At 47.6% G+C, this 14,218-nt stretch overlaps 1 pseudogene; it reads right to left on the reverse strand.

Moving 5' to 3' along the window:
* Positions 1-1,670: 1,670 nt before the first annotated feature.
* On the reverse strand, positions 1,671-2,725 carry LOC131571844 (zinc finger protein 239-like; annotated as a pseudogene).
* Between the last annotated feature and the right edge of the window lie 11,493 nt (positions 2,726-14,218).

The raw sequence follows: 14,218 nt of genomic DNA on the forward strand, positions 1-14,218 counted from the left end.
TCCTTTCCCTGGATCTCTGTTGCAGATAGAAGCTGCTGGTGCCATCCTCACCGTTAAAATCTCTCTTGAATGCAAACAAATATTTCCAGGTGTATTAAGCAGGATTTTTCCTTGTTTCTACAAAACTTTTGTGTTCCTCAAGGAATGAAGAGGCCCTTTTTTGCAGTGAGGGGGTCACGTGGAAGCAAGGAGTCAATTGTGACATTCGAGTCCCATGGAACCAAGGGGCCATGGTGACACAGCAGGGCCACGTGGATCCAGTGGTCCATTGTGACACTGTGGATCCAAGGAGACCATGGAGACACCCCCAGAACTTCATGGAACCAAGGAGTCCATGGTGACCCAGCGGGGCTGCATGGAGCCAATGGTCCATGATGACACTGCCCATCCAAGGAGTCCATTGTGACACTGCAGAAGCTCATGGAGCAAGGGAGGCCATTGTGACACTGAAGAACTTCATGACACCAAATATCCATGGTGACACAGCAGGGCATCATGGGAACCAAGGAACCACATTTGGCAGTAGGGAAACTCATGGAACCAGGGGCTGTTGTGGCACTGCAGAACCAACAGAGCTGCTGGACCTTGTGCCCTGGCTCTGCACAGCTCCTTGGGAGGCATGGCAGGCGCAGCACCCTGGGAGCCTCGGGAATGTCCCTCTGGGATCCATGGCACACACTCCCAGCGGCTGGAATTCCAGTTCCCAGAAAGGAAAAGATGTTCCTGCCCTCAAAGGCAAAGCTCTTAATAGGGAGCCAAAGGCCAAGTGGAGCAAGATCTTACAGTGACATTTCACTGCCAGCCTTCATAATTTCACACATGGCTGTTGAAGCTCATGGATATGGAATTAAATCAGGGCAGGGTCTTTGGTGGGAGCTGCCCTGGCTCAAGGGAGACACTGAGAGAGAAACAGAGCAGGCAAAGAAAGGCAGGAGAGAAAGGAGAACACAAACACAATCAGCTGAGAAGGTGACACTCTAAAAAACAGAACTGGAATTGATGGAAAAGGAATGGGTCAGAAATCAATAATTCTGGAAGTTTTATTTACTATCAAAATAGATCACACACACCCAGACCTACACAATTCTGATCCCAAACCCTCAAATTTGTATGCCACTTCTCCCAATCTTCTTCCAACCCCACTCATCCTGGAGGCTATGGAACTGAGTAATTTTGGCATGGGACAGAGTTTTTTTGAGGTGGGAACAATGCAATTTGAAGTTGGATTGAGACCTTTGGGGTAAGATTGTGGTGTTTTCAGTAGGACTCAGTCGTTTTGAGGTGACAGATCAATCCATCTTGACTTTTGGAGTGCAAAGATATGGAGAACACTTCCTGAAATCCCCCAAGAACCCACAAATCTTCCAGAATATGCCCCAAAACAACAAATTCCTGCTCAAGTAACTGTTAACTGATGGAACTTTAGATGTCTTTGATCAATATCTTTCATTTTAGTCCTATTTCAGGTGTTTTTAAGTGATAAAGAAAAATCAGAAGAAAATTTGGCCAGGGGCCAGACCAAAAGGATAACCAGCCAGGTGTCCTCCCAGTGCAAATCACAGGGAATGTAGGTCACCAGGGCTCTGCCTGACATGGATCCTCCCATGGGGGATGGAGCTGGAGCGGTGCACAAAGCTCTTCCTGCAATTGGGGCATTTGCAGGGCTTCCCTTACCGGTGCATCCGTAGGTGTCTGGTCAAGTGAGAGCTCATGGAGAAGCTCTTCCCACACTGGAGACACTGGTAGGGCTTCTCCCCAGTGTACATCCTTAGGTGGCAAATCAAGTGGGACTTCTGCCTGAAGCTCTACCAACATTACCCACACTCTTAGGGACGTTCCCTGCTGTGCGTCCTCTGGTGGTAGATAAGGTTGGAGCTCTGGCTAAAGCTCATCCCACATTCCCGACACTCATAGGGCCTCTCCCCAGTGTGGATGCGCCAGTGTCTGACAAGGTGGGATCTCTGCTTGAAGCCCATCCTGCAGTTGGGGCAGTGGAAGGGCCTCTGCTTGGTGTGAATCCGCTGGTGCAGGAGGAGACTGGAGCTGGTCAGAAACCTCTTCTGACACTTGGGACATTCATAGGTCCTGTTTCTGGTGTGGATGGGTTGATGGATGACGAGGATGGATTGGTAGCTGAAGGCCTTCCCACATTCCCCACACTCATAGGGCCATCCTCTGGTGTGGATCATCTGGTGGCTGATCAGGGTGCTGCTCTGCCTGAAGCTCTTCCCACACTCCAAGCACTTGTGGGGCTTCTCCCCATGATGAAGCTGCTCATGGACCACCAGCTTCGAGCTCTGGCTGAAGATCTCTCCACCTTCCTGGCTCAGGGTGGGTCTTTCCTCCTAAGAGCATCCTGTGCTGGGTTTGGAGCCCACCCTCATGCAGGATCTCTTTGCGGTTCCCTGGAGTCACTCAAAATGGCCTCTTCCTTGAGGTTCTGCCATGGGGATTTGTCCTGCCTAGTCTCCACCCCCAGTTCCTTGTCTGGGGGAGGAAGGACAAGGAGACAATGGGATTTGCTTCCATGCCAGAGGGAAAGGGAAGGAGATTCCCCCAGTGCATCCCTGGGAGGACGGCATTGGCAGCAGGGTTGTCCTGCAGCTGGGGGCCGTGCTGGGCTGGGAGATGGAGCAGGAGAGAAAGGGAAAGGGGCACTGAATTCCTCCTCACCTGCCTGGGTATCCCAGGGCTCCTTCCTGTTCCTCGCATCCTCCTCCTCCATCTGGCAAAGGTTTGGGGATGGGAAATCCTGTTTAGGGAGGAAAACAAGGGATGAGCACATTGTTTTTTGTACTAGTTGTAAGGCAAACCTGGGGAGGGTCTAAACCAGAATTACAATTTAATAAAAAAATTTAGATCAAGACAATGATACAGAAACACTTCCTTAAACTGACAGAGTCAGGATATAACCTGACACCCTGTGGGTCAGGGTGGTGGCAGCAGTCCCATTAAATGGTGGCTGCAGTCCTGTTGGGTGATCAAGGTGATTCTGTCAAAGCAGTGATCCTGCAGAAGTGTCTGGTCTTTCTCTCAAGGTCCAGTGGTGGTTATGGAGCTCTTGTCCTCTGGGAATCCAGTAGGCAAGGTGCTCCTGGTGCTTCAAGCCTCAGCTTATATCCAGGTAGGAATGCTTTGGGTTTCTCTTATCAGGGACACAGAGACAGGCAGTACATAGGGCTGTTTTTTGCTTCTTGCCTTCAGCTTGCTGCTTTGCTTGCTCTCTTTCTGCTTTCGCTTCTGCTCTGCTTTGGCCTCTGCTTATTAGCTAGCTCTAGCTAAACAGTCCAAATTCCTTCCTGGACTCTTTCTCTTCTCCTTTTCTTCGACCATCTCAAACCTGCTCCCGACTGGGGCCTGGGAACACCGATGGTTGGCACTGTTTGGCTGCAGCAGCTGGCCCAGCGCCGGAGGGACTGAGAACAGAGCAACCACCCCCGAAAGAGACTTTCTGATTTTGTCATCTTTCTCAGAGTGGTGTCATCTTGTATTGTTCATTTTGTGTGCTGGGGGGTGCGGTGCCATTCAATAAACAGGTTCTTTCCACCTCTCTCCAAGGAATTCTTCCCAGACCAGTTGGGGGGAGGGGGCGTGTGGGTTTGCTTTCTGGAGGGGCCCTCCATTGCAGATTCTTTAACAAATTTGCCCTAAACCAGGACAAATATTGGCGCCCATCCTGGGGGCTCGAGAGAGTGGAAAAACCCTGTTTTGACTGCATTTTTGTTGCTATTACTCTGTGTTCATTTAAATCAGCTAATAGCCATGCTTTTTGAATTCATAATGTCTATTGGCGTGAAGGTTTGCATGCATTTCTGGTCCCTAGGGTTTTTTGAGATTTTAATACCTCTCTGGTCCCTAGGTTTATTTTCATATCAGAAATAGCTTTAGTATTGTCCCTAATATGTAGTTTTTACATCAGAGGGGCAGTGACCAGAGTAGCTATCCTGCTGGGCTTGGTGGCAATGATGTGCAAGAAGTTTATAAACATGCTAGGGTCTGCTCCAGGTATGAATGGTTCATGGCTGTGGTTATGCATCCAGTTTGTTGGAGGAGGAGCAGGAGGGAATGAGGTTTTTCAGCCTCTGCTTTTCTTCTCCTATGAATCAGTTGCATCACTAGTGAAGGATGTTCAGTTTCCCCTCAATGTTAAAGAAACCATCTTTCTGGTGTTCAGTTTGGTAACCTTCCTCTATACAGCCTGCTGCTTCTCTAGAATGAGGGCTGAGATTTCTAGACGGGCTGATGAGACCCCTGACTCAGGAGTAGACCCCGGTGTGGAAAATCCTAAGTGGTGTGGGAAATGGGAGGATATGGGCCAAACCCTGAATGAATTCTCTGACCCTATAGTCTGGGATTTTCCCCATGAACAAATTCAGAACCCAGCTGAGGTGGGGAAATATCTGAAAGAGAAGTACCAGGATGAGCCTAAGGAGAGGAAGGTCATTGCAGTGAGCTGGGCCCTGGCATGTGCTTATCGCACACTGCTAGATACTGTCGGGCAGCAGACAGAGGCAGGGGGGCAGGGAGATAAATCAGCAACTGTCCCGGTGACTCAGGCTGCAGCTAACACTCCAGGCTCAAAGCTAGCATCTAAACCCATGGCTGTTGCTACCAGCACTAGAAGTGGGAAATGCACGGACAAGACCAATCGACCGGGAGATGATGATGATGATGAAGGAGAAGGAACCTCAATGCCTCCTGACATAAAATCAGAAGTCAAAGCAGCAGGTGCAAGATCAGATGAGTCCTTTTCCCTGAAGAACCTTCATGGCCTACGGAAGGACTACACTCGAAGGTCTGATGAATCCATAATTAGTTGGCTGGTCTGTCTCTGGGACGCTGCAGGCGAGGCTAAAATTCTGGATGGCACTGAAGCCAGGCATTTGGGATCCCTGTCACAGGATCCTGTCATAGACCAAGGAATGATGAGGGGGGCTAACCCTCACAGGCTTTGGGAACGGGTCCTAAGAAGTGTAACAGAAAGATACCTGTGTGCAGACGATCTCTATATGCAGCAAACTCAGTGGAAGACCATAGAGCAAGGGATCCAACGCCTGAGAGAAATGGCAGTGGCAGAGATTGTCTTCTCAGATGATGTAACAACTAGGAACCCAGACTTTGTACCATGCACGTCTGTGATGTGGCGAAAACTTGTATGACTTGGGCCACACGAATATGCTTCTGCCTTAGCCATCATGAAGAGGGATGAGAGGGATGAGACTGTGCTTGACATGGCAAGGAAGCTCCGAGCATATGCAGATGCTGTACATGGCCCGACACATGCCAGAATCGCAGCGGTAGAAACACGTCTGCAGAACTTAGAGGATAAGATAGAGGAGAACCATAAGAAGCTTAGAGAGGAGATTAAAGAAGATCTTCTCCAAATTTCAGCAGTACAGATCCGAGGTTCCGGTATCCAAGGCAGATGTTTTCCAGATGGTGAGAGAAGGTACACCCCACGTGCTGAGCTGTGGTTCTACCTGTGTGATTGTGGGGAAAACATGAGAAGGTGAGATAGGAAACCTACTGCTGTTCTGGCACGACAGGTGCGTGAACTGAAGGAAGCCACCAGAAGGAAAGCAGCTCCAGTTGCCCGTAGCCGAACGGCCAGGTATGATGATGATGACATGTCTGATCCCCTCGAAGGAACATCCAAAACATACGCCCAGGGAAAGAAGGATAACCAGGCTTAGAGGGGCCCTGCCTCTAGCACGGTAGAGGCCAGGGAAAATCGTGTTTTCTGGTCTGTATGGATTCGTTAGCCTGGCACAACCACAAGAGTACAAAGCTTTGGTCGATACTGGTGCACAATGCACATTAATCCCATCAAGACATGTGGGGACAGAGTCTGTTTCTATTGCTGGTGTGACAGGGGGATCCCAGGATTTCACTTTGGTGGAAGCTGATGTGAGCCTGACTGGGAATGAGTGGAAGAAGCATCCTATTGTGACTGGCCCAGAGGCCCCATGTATTTTGGGCATAGACTACCTTCGAAGTGGGTACTTCAAAGACCCAAAAGGACTCAGATGGACATTTGGAATAGCTGCTGTAGAGACCGAGGGCATCCAGCAATTGAACAGCTTGCCTGGGTTGTCTGAGAATCCATCTGCAGTAGGATGCCTGACGGGAGAAGAGCAACGAGTGCCAATTGCCACTTCGACAGTGCATCAACAACAGTATAGGACCACTCGAGATGCTGTGATCCCCATCCATATGATGATCCGAGAGCTGGAGAGCCAAGGGTTGGTCAGCAAAACCCACTCACCCTTCAACAGCCCCATCTGGCCTGTGCGAAAATCTGAAGGAGAATGGAGATTGACTGTGGACTACCGTGCATTGAATGAAGTGACTCCACCCCTGAGCACTGCCGTGCCGGACATGCTGGAACTCCAGTACGAGCTGGAGTTCAAGGCAGCAAGGTGGTATGCCACTATAGACATTGACAATGCATTTTTCTCCATTCCTCTGGCAGCAGAATGCAGGCCTCAGTTTGCCTTCACATGGAGGGGAGTGCAGTACACCTGGAACCGACTGCCCCAGGGGTGGAAGCACAGCCCCACCCCTGCCATGGACTGATCCAGACTGCACTGGAAAGGGGAGAGGCTCCAGAACATCTGCAGTATATTGATGACATCATTGTGTGGGGGAACACAGCTGCGGAAGTGTTTGAGAAAGGGAAGGAAATCATCCAGATCCTCCTGGGAGCTGGTTTCGCCATTAAAAAGAGCAAAGTAATGGGACGAGCTCGTGAGATTCAATTCCTGGGAGTGAAGTGGCAAGATGGATGGCGTCAGATTCCTACAGATGTCATCAACAAGATCACAGGAATGTTTCCACCCACCAATAAGAAAGAGACACAAGCTTTCTTGGGTGCAATAGGTTTTTGGAGGATGCATATTCCTGAGTACAGTCAGATCGTGAGCCCTCTTTACCTGGTCACCCGCAAGAAGAACAATTTCCAGTGGGGCCCTGAGCAGCAACAAGCCTTTGCACAGATCAAGCAGGAGATTGCTCATGCAGTGGCCCTTGGCCCAGTCAGAACAGGACCAGAGGTAAAGAACATGCTCTACTCTGCAGCCGGGAACCATGGCTTGTCCTGGAGCCTTTGGCAGAAGGTGCCTGAGGAGACTCGGGGTCGACCACTGGGATTTTGGAGTCGAAGCTACAGAGGGTCTGAAGCCAACTACACTCCAACAGAGAAAGAAATCCTGGCTGCCTATGAAGGAGTCCAGGCTGCCTCAGAGGCACCGAAGCACAACTCCTCCTGGCACCCCGACTACCAGTGCTAGGGTGGATGTTCAAAGGCAAGGTTCCTTCCACTCACCATGCTACCAGTGCTACATGGAGCAAGTGGATTGCTCTCATCACTCAGCGCGCCCGTCTAGGTAAACTGAATCGCCCTGGGATTTTGGAGGTCATTACAAATTGGCCCAAAGGTGAGAATTTTGGTGTCACAGATGAAGACGAACAAGAACCAGTGACACATGCTGAAGAGGCTCCTCCCTATAACCAACTGCCCCCAGAGGAAACACACTACGCTCTTTTCACTGACGGTTCCGGTTGCATCGTAGGAAGGAACTGGAAGTGGAAAGCAGCCGTATGGAGCCCCACACGACAGGTTGCACAAGCTACCTGTGGGATCTCAGCACCTCAGGATGGAGGTGCAGAGAGGCCGAGACCACCCTTGGGGGGCTCAGGAGTCCTGGAATGTTGCCAGAAGTGTCTGGTGGCTGGACTTTGATCCGACACAGGAGACAACGCCTGTATGAGGACTGGGAAGGTTTCACTGGGTGAATGGTGAAGGGATAAGTTAGTTAAAGTGTAAAACACAGGGTTTAGGATTTTGGTACAGGGGGATCTAAAGAAGTAAGATGGAGGAATTGGGGCGTGTCCTGTTCTTCTTCTTCTTCTTCTTGGCCTCCATCTTCTGTGGTGGTGGTGGCACTTTGGGATTGGTTATTACTAAAAGTGCACCGGTTAATAAGGGTAGAAGGTATTGGGGAGAAATGATAAATATTGTACACGTAACTTAGGGTATAAAGATAAGTGACCGCCCGGGGGCTTCGGGAGTGTGCCCATGGCTGACTTGCTGTGCAGACCTCTGTCGGGCTGAAAGAAAATCTTTTAGATAAACAATTAATAAACACCAAGACCGAGACAAGATCAGAAGTCTCTCCTCGTCCTTTGAAGCGCCGGGCTCTTCAAGGCCATCCCTGGGCCTTTCCAGGCCACCTAAACAACACCGAAAACCTAACAGCTACCAAAGGAGAAGGTGGATCAAGCCAACTTGCTGAACTCAAAGCTGTTCAACTGGCCCTGCACATTGCTGAGAGAGAGAAGTGGCCAAAGCTCTACCTCTACACTGATTCATGGATGGTAGCCAATGCTCTGTGGGGATGGCTGGAAAGGTGGAAAAAGGCTAACTGGCAACGTAGAGGGAAGCCACTTTGGGCTGCTGATGAGTGGAAAGACATCGCTACCAGGGTAGGGAGACTACCTGTGAAGGTCCGCCATGTAGACGCCCATGTACCCAAGAGTAGGGCCAATGAGGAGCACCAAAACAATGAGCAGGTAGACCAACCTGCAAAGATAGGGGTGTCCAAGATAGACCTAGATTGGGAACATAAGGGAGAGTTATTCCTAGCTCAATGGGCCCATGATGCCTCAGGCCACCAGGGCAGGGATGCCACTTATAAATGGGCACGAGACCGAGGGGTGGATCTAACCATGGACAGTATCTCTCAGGTTATCCATGAGTGTGAGACGTGTGCTGCCATCAAGCAGGCCAAGCGAGTGAAGCCCCTGTGGTACGGTGGGCGGTGGTCCAAGTACAAGTATGGGGAGGCCTGGCAGATTGACTCCATCACACTGCCCCAGACACGCCAGGGCAAGCGCTACGTGCTGACCATGGTGGAAGCCACCAGTGGATGGTTGGAAACCTACCCTGTGTCTCATGCTACAGCCTGGAACACCATCCTGGGCCTTGAAAAGCAAGTTCTTTGGAGACATGGTACCCCTGAGAGGATCGAGTCAGACAACGGGACTCATTTCAAGAACAGCCTTATCAACACCTCGGCTAGGGATCATGGCATTGAGTGGGTGTACCATATCCCCTACCATGCACCAGCTGCAGGAAAAGTGGAGAGGTACAATGGACTACTAAAAACCCAGTTGAAAGCTTTGGGTGGGGGATCTTTCAAAAATTGGGAGCAGCATTTAGCAAAGGCCACCTGGTTAGTTGTGGAGAGATTTATTAATAATTGGTTAGCTGAGAAAGGCTACGCTGAAATAATGCTGCTGGTTAAGCTGAAAGAGAAAAGCTAGCAGTCAGCAAGCTAAAAGGAAAGGTCAGCAGTGACCTTGCTGCAACATGAGGAAAGGGAGTAGAGATATTCCTGAATATATCTTGAGAATATGTAGAAAGTATCAAAAGTAGAACTATAGGAATGTAGAAGTAGGCATAGGTGCTGATATGTAAGCTGACTAATCTTGAGTTCAACTTTTGCAATATGTATGAAGTTCATTATTAACTGTATTTAACTCGCCGTACTGATCAATAAAATTGGGCTTATGATGATCAACAGATGTCTGGGTCTCTTTCTGTCGACAAATGGTGGAGAATGCGGGCATAACCGAATCTCTACCCTTTTTCTCAGATTAAAAGAAAAAGGGATTACGCCACGGTCGAGAAGTTGGGTTTGAGTCCCGGCAGCAGGGACGGTGCCGGAATTTGAAGCACCCTTAAGGTTCACAACGGTAGACTTAAGCCAATACGTGCCGCGGGAGCCTAGAGAGCTGCAACAGCGCGCGCTGATTAATAGGTATGGATAGACAAGCAGCATATGATTTATTTACTGCCTATTTAGAGCGGCGTGGGATAAAAGAGATAGATTTAAAAAAAGAGTTACCAGAGTTATTAGCCTATGGCCAAGCTAAAGGTATTTTTTCTAACCCTCATACAGTTCATGAGCTAGCAGAGTGGAAGAAGTTTAGAGAAATATTGTGAGATACAGTGTTAGACGATGATAAGTCAGCAAAGAAATTCGAGAAGTTATGGCGGGTGGTGTATAACACGTTACTGCAGCAGGTCTCTGAGAGAAAAGCAGCAGAAAAAGCAACAGAAGCTCATAAGAGGAATATAAAGTATAGTCGTGAAGATGATCCCCTAGCACCTTCTGTAACTAAGATACTTATGCCTAAGAGTCCCCAGGAAAGTAGTGTAGAAAATTTTCCTATAGGCGCAGTAGAACCGTCTGCACCTTTCCTGTCTGAGGGGGAGGGCGAGTCAGATGGTGTGAGTAAGAGCAAACCAGCTTTGCCTCCGCTACCGGCTTCGGGCTAGTCAGATGGTGAGAGTAAGAGCAAACCAGCTTTGCCTCCACCACCGGCTTCGGGCGGGTCAGACAGTGAGAGTGAGAGCAAGCCAGCTTCGCCTCCGCCGCCAGCCTTGCCTCCGCCGCTTCCCCTCAGCGAGCCGGCTCCAGTTACAGCTTCGGCGGGGGGGCTGCATCCCCCGCGCGAGCCGGCTCCAGCGGGGGGGCTGATTGCCCCCCGCGGGCCGTCTCAGCTTGAGCCGGCTCCGGTTTCACTGTCAGCTCCAGCGGGGGGGCTGCTTCCCCTGCTTCCCCCGCACGAGCCAGCCTCTGCTTCACTGCCTTCCCCGTGCGAAAACTCGGTGCCTGCACCGAAGCGCCAGCAGCATAGCACCCTTAAAGAGCCAGATCCCATCCCAGGGGCACACCGTGATCCATGGGGGGAGATGGCTAAACAGAAGAGAGAAGCTTAAGCTGCTTTAGCGAAAGAAGTAATGCAAATGGAAGATAGTGAAGCAGTAGAAATAGCTTCTAGTCTTGCATGCCCAGTTACATACACACCACACTATGATGCACAGGGGAACCTTACGCATAATATAGCAGAATATACTCCCTTAGATTGGAAGCTGTTAACTCAGCTACGTTCTACAGTTAGTCAGTCTAGAGTAAAAAGTGAACCTGTTAAGCAAATGTTAAATTATCTTTTTAATACTCAGGTTTTATGTCCTAATGATTTAAGAAGAATAGTTCAGTTGATATTCACTCAGCATCAGCAGTTATTGTTTAATACACATGACCCATTACATGGAGTAACAGTAAAGGAGCTGATGAGCTTAGAGACATTTTTACGTACAGAAACACAGATGATATCGAGAGCAGATAAACTTAGAGAGTCTATGTGGTTAGTGAGTGCTACAATAGACATAGTTAAAGAGCCAAGAGAGTTACCAGCTTATATGAGCATTAAACAAGGTAGAGAAGAATCATTTGGAAATTTTATCGATAGAACAGCTACTGCTATAAATCGAGCTAGTGTTGCAGGGCCCTATTGAAGTAGTGTGCCTTGCAAAATAGCAATCCAACAACCCAGAGAGTGTTAGCTACTTTAGAGGCAAATTGAGCTATTGAAGAAGCATTAGAGTGAATAGCATTAATGCCAACAGCTTCACAAGCATTTATAGTAGAAGCCTTAAAAGAATTAAGATTAGAGTTGCAAAAGCATAGTCTACTCAGAGTCAAGTGTTAGCTGCTCTTGCTCCTCTCCGAAGCGGCTCACTGGCAGTCACGTAAAGAAGTTCGAGACCATTCATCAAGTGTTACCGATGCAGCAATGAGAGACAGACACAAGTTGCCACCGTGACATCGAGAACACCAGCAGCTGCTGTGACATCGCTGCCACCTCCTGTCTGCAACCCGCAATAACAGGGAGCCTCGGCTTAGACTTATCAGCAGCAGTAGATGTCACACTAATGACAAACCGGCCTGAGAGGATACCCACTGGAGTAAAGGGCCCTCTTATATTAAATGGACGAACATGTGGAGCATTATTGCTGGGACGTTCTTCTACAACTATGTTGGGATTATTTGTTTTGCCTGGTGTTATCGATGCAGACTTTACTGGAGAAATACAAATCATGGCTTACACACTTTATCCTCCGATTAAAATTACAAAAGAACAACGCATTGCACAATTAGTACCACTGTCACAAATGACATCAGGAATACAATCATTTACTAGACAAACACGAGATGAAAAAAGTTTTAGTTCTACTAGTGTTACACTTTTAACTGTAGATTTACAAAATAGACCAAAGCAAAAAGTTAGAATTACTTATAAGCATCAAAGCATTACCCTTTATGGATTATTGGATACAGGAGCAGATACTAGCATCATTTCTCCAGAAGCATGGCCACAACACTAGCCTCTATTTCCCTCATCAAACATGCTCACAGGAGTGAGAAGATTTACACTGGCAAGCAAGTCGCCGTCTTTGTCTGTGTGTATTGAGAATCAACAAATATCTGCTGTGTTTTCAATTGTTCAACTGCCTCCTACAGTTTCTTGTTTAATTAGAAGAGACATTTTAACACAATTGAGAGTAGTGTTAACTAATCAGCACCCTTTGGAGTAATTGCCATTGCTTAAACTTTCCCCATTCCACTCACCTGGAAAACAGATACACCAGTAGTGGTTAAGCAATAGCCATTAAAAAGAGAGAGTCTTATGCATGCCCATAAATTAGTACAAGAACAATATACAAAAAGGCACCTACGACTATCTACAAGCCCTTAGAATACACCTATTTTTGTAATCAAAAAGAAATCAGAGAAATATCGTTTGATACACGATTTGAGAGCTGTGAATGACCAAATAAAACCAATGAGAGCTTTACAGCCTAGTCTTCCAAATCCAGCTATGAATCCAGAACACTAGCCACTTTTAATTATTGACCTAAAAGATTGTTTTTTCACTATTAGCCTACATCCTGATGACATGAAGAGATTTGCTTTCACTTTACCAGCAATAAATCGTAGAGAACCAGATAAAAGATTTAAATGGACATCTCTTCCGCAGGGCATGCGCAACTCTCCCACTTTATGTCAGCTTTATGTTGATGCTGCTTTACAGCCACTACGTCGCAAATGGCCAGCAACTATAATATATCATTACATAGACGATATTTTGTTTGCACAGCAACAGCCATTCTCTTCTTTACAGATTGAAACCATTAAAAATACTCTTGCTGCATATTCACTTGTTATTGCTGCAGAGAAAATTCAAGCTACAAAGCCCTAGAAATATTTGAGATAGACTCTGATAGATCAAATAGTAATACCACAAAAATTAGAATTACAATTGGACATTAAAACTTTACATGATGCACAGAAGATGCTGGGAGACTTACAGTGGCTGAAGCCTATTGTGGGAATACCAAATCATTTACTAGAAGCCCTACGGCCTTTGTTGAGAGGCGTGGACCCTACTACTCCTGTACACCTGACAAAGGAGCATCATCTTGCCTTGCAGCAAATTAGTAACTGTGTACAGCAAGGGTATGTGTCTCGTCGACAACTCGACCACCCCATTGACCTTACTATCTGGAATAGCCCTTGCCACTTGCTTGGTGCTCTCTCTCAGTTGCAGAAGAAAACGGGGGAGATACGGGTGTTGGAATGGTTATCACCACCACTACAGCATAAGAAAACAATATCTTCAAAAATTGAACAATTGGCTGCATTAATCAAAAAGGGGCATCTCAGAATTCTTGAAGTGGATGGTAGAGAACCTTCTACTATTAGATTGCCTATGGAAAAAGAAACCTTGGACTGGTACTTGATTAATTCAAAGAATTTACAAGAAGCATTATTGATGTCACCTGCTAAAGTAGAGACTAGTAAATTAGTGCCTAGAGTTTTGCAATGGATGACAGAATGGAACTGGATTACTCGACCTTTGAGAGAAGAACGCCCCATAGAAGGAGCTATTACAGCTTTTACGGATGCAGGAAAGAAATCAAGGCGTGCTGCTGTTACCTGGCAAGAAAAGGGACAATGGAAGCATCAACTCCTCACAGCAGACCCTGCAGATAGCTTACAAACTTTGGAATTGTTAGCAGTAGTATGGGCGGTATCCAACTTACAGGAGCCTTTAAATGTGGTCACAGACTCTATGTATGTTGCAGGAGTAGCCAAACGAATAGAGGAAGCAGCAGTTAAGGAAGTGAATAATAAACGATTGTATGAGTTACTGATACAGTTAAGGAAGGCTTTACGAGAAAGAAATGCAGCATATTCTGTGATTCATATTAGGAGTCATAAGTGGTCTGAAGGTTTAGGAGAAAGGAATGAACGTGCAGATAAATTGGTTACCCTACCCATTGATAATTCTTGTCCTATTGACAAGC

This window comes from Ammospiza caudacuta, unplaced genomic scaffold (genome assembly GCF_027887145.1).
Source record: "Ammospiza caudacuta isolate bAmmCau1 unplaced genomic scaffold, bAmmCau1.pri scaffold_39, whole genome shotgun sequence".
In the NCBI taxonomy this organism is placed as follows: domain Eukaryota; kingdom Metazoa; phylum Chordata; class Aves; order Passeriformes; family Passerellidae; genus Ammospiza; species Ammospiza caudacuta.